Source organism: Bidens hawaiensis, unplaced genomic scaffold, assembly GCF_021521415.1.
Source record: "Bidens hawaiensis isolate Kalapana, Puna unplaced genomic scaffold, B.hawaiensis_p1.1 tig00030247_1, whole genome shotgun sequence".
Lineage (NCBI taxonomy): Eukaryota > Viridiplantae > Streptophyta > Magnoliopsida > Asterales > Asteraceae > Bidens > Bidens hawaiensis.
In genome coordinates, this window is record NW_027495039.1 from 243,685 (window position 1) to 247,091 (window position 3,407).

Consider the following 3,407-nt stretch of genomic DNA (forward strand, 5'->3'; position numbering starts at 1 on the left):
ATGATATTCACTTCCAGTTAAAATATATACAACTATTTAGTAGTAAAAATCAAACAAATGGGTCTGTGGATCGATACTTTGTTCTTACCTATACTTTACTACATATACGATAGGTACACTTTGTCTATTTGTGTGTGGTTTAGTTAAGATAATAATCATTTTTATAAATTTAAAACTACACATTGTGTGAACAAACTTTTGAGAAACTTAACATCTTTTTCCATACCATTACATGCACATCAAATTTTTGACGCCGTTGCGGACACACAATGAGTTTTTACAAAAAAAACCCAAGTATTTATTAAACCTTGTTTATAGTGTATATATTAAAAAACTTAAAAAATCAAAATTATTTTTCTATCTTCTTTATTTTCCAATTTTAGATGTAGTTTTAATTTTTAAGTTTTTATTATTTAGTTGATAAGTTGCTTAATTTAGCTTCGCTTTAGCTGTGCCTTTAGATCTTTTTATTCTCTTAGCTTGTGTATGACCTCTATTTCTTCTCCCGACTTCATTTCACCACTTTGCGAACCTGAACGCCACTTTCACAAAAATAAAATACACTCAGGAAAAGCAACTAAAGGAGTTAAGGACGAATTAGGGTACGGTACATCTACTGAGGAGAACCAAGAACCTTTGATGGATGAGCTAAACAACAAGCTAAGCCAATATGGCAAGCCGAAACTCGACGGCTATGGCAATAGTGTTGCACCACTAGAAATACTTCAAAACCTTGAAATCAAATCTAGTATCATTCATATAATAGAAAACTCTATTCAATTTCATGGCCTTCTCGACGAAGATCCCTTGTCTCATATTTCTCGATTAATTCGAATTTGTGGAACTTTCAAAATACAAGGATGCTCTGAAGATCAAATTATACATAAACTCTTTCCACTTTTTCTCAGAGGCCAAGCCTTGGAATGGCTTGAATCTTTGTCATCCGGTACCATCACCACTTGGGAATCGATGGTAGAGCAATTCCTTCTAAAATATTTCCCACCTGACAAAACTGCCAAGTATTGCGCCAGCATCACCAGATTCTGGACGGATGAAGACGAGTCACTACACGTAGCATGGGAGAGATACAAGAGCCTTTTTCTATGACGTCCGCACCATGGATTGAACAAATGACTTCAAGTCCAAACCTTCTTCGACGCTTAAACTAGTCAAAACAAACAAGCAATCGATCAGGTCACTGGTGGAGATCTCAGAACCAAATCACCGAATGAGGCATTCGAGATCTTAGGAAAAGCTGCCAAGAAAAGCTTTTCCTATAATCTACCTCAATCAACCCCATCACACAAAGGTATACAACATGACCATCGAAGAATGTGATTTAGTAGGCCGACCAAATAACATGTATGGCAACTCTTACAACCCTAGTTGTAGAAACCATCCGAACTTCAGATGGATGTATGGAGCCAGCAATCAATCTCTGTCTGGCTTTGATAGAAAACCTTTCAACCAAAACCAACCCCCTCGGTCTAAACCTCCATACCAGAATCAAGGTGCAAGTACAAGCCAACAACCAAATGGTGGATATATAGTGGAGACTCTGCTGACGCAACTCATAACAAGTACTGACTCTTCCAACAAATTGACCGAAGAACAATTCACAAAGAACGAAGCAGAGCTATAGAACCAGAAGGCGTCTTTGCAAAACATCGAAAACCAAAAAAGCCAGTTAGCCCAGTTACCTTCCAAGAAACCACTAAGAGGACTCCCTAGTATGTAAGGTTTCGTTACCGGTGCCCTACATTGGACGTTGGATTTACTCACAAAAACAGTTCTACTAATCAGAGTTAATTAAAAATTTCGCGGAATATAAAAACTTTTATAAACATTACATAATAATTCATAACATGTCTTAAAACATTCCCGTCTTTCAAAATTAAAACATTTAATATAAAACATCACACGTCTTCAGATGCCAGACTCTTATTCTTCTACCATGTGCCTTTGCTCAAGCCAGCTGTCTCATTCTACTCACCTGCGTGCATACTAAAAGTCAGCTACGCTGAGTGAGTTCTAGTTAATCATACAACATACAACACATTCATAACTACATGCTTTCATACATAGTTCATACTTTCATACTTTCGTTTGTAATATACTTACTTACCTTCAAACTTTCTTTCTTTCATATTCATACCTTACGTTTTAAAGAGCATTACGCCCTATAACCTTCGCATATATTATTATGGTATGCAACCTTTTAACCTTCGCATATCTTATTAGGGTATGCAACCCTTTAACCTTCGCATATATTATTAGGGTATGAGACCCTTTAACCTTCGCATATATTATTAGGGTATGCAACCTTTTAACCTTCGAATATATTATTAGGGTATGCAACCCTTTAACCTTCGCATATATCATTAGGGTATGCAACCCTTTAACCTTACATTACTTTTCATCATCATTATCATTATCACATTCATACGTACCTTTCACAGTATCATACATACCATATTCATACATACTTTCTTTCACATACTCATTTCATACTTGCTACACAATACTTTCCTTAACAATACATGAAATATCCGAAGATCCTTCACGTACTGTCAAGCATGCATTCATAACATAACCATAACCATAACTATCATATCTATCTTTATAACATACACTTACCACTTAAGATAAGTGTATTAACATTCACATTGAGTATGCACACAACCCCGTAAACATTACAAGGAAGTGGGGCTAGAAACTCACCTGAGCTCGGTTACGTTCACCGTTAATGGTTATCCCTTTCTTTAATTGTGCATGGCTAACTGCATAACAATTACGCGTATTAATTACTATCACTATCCATATCGTAACTCAAATTTAATTATAACCATCAACAAACGGGGGTCCGGGGGCAGCGCCCCTAGCAGCGGGGTTCTAGGGGCGGCAGCCCCTAGCGGGGTCCAAGGGGCAGAGCCCATGGATATACAGTTAGGATTTTTAAATTATTATCTACTTTGTCCACTCATTCGCTATAACGAATTAAGTCTAATTCGTTATCTGAACATAGCCTGATTCATGGCTTAATTCGTTATCAGAACATGGCCTAATTCGTTATCTGAACATGTCCTGATTCGTCATCTTAACTTAGCGAATTGGTGAGTAACGAATCACCTGATTCATTATCTTAACATGGTCTGGTTCGTTATCCTAGTTCGTTAGCCTAATCCGTTATCTTGACATCACCTGATTCGTTATCTTAATATAACGACTGGATAGATAACAAATGGATAGATAACGAATTAAAGGTTCATTCGTTATCAAGTCACACGAATGAGTCCCATTCGTTATGACCGTGTAACGAATGATCAACCATAACGAATTATCACAGTTCATATCCAGACTTTGAATCAAAGTCAAAGTCAAAATCTTCAAGAACACGAATTGGTTAA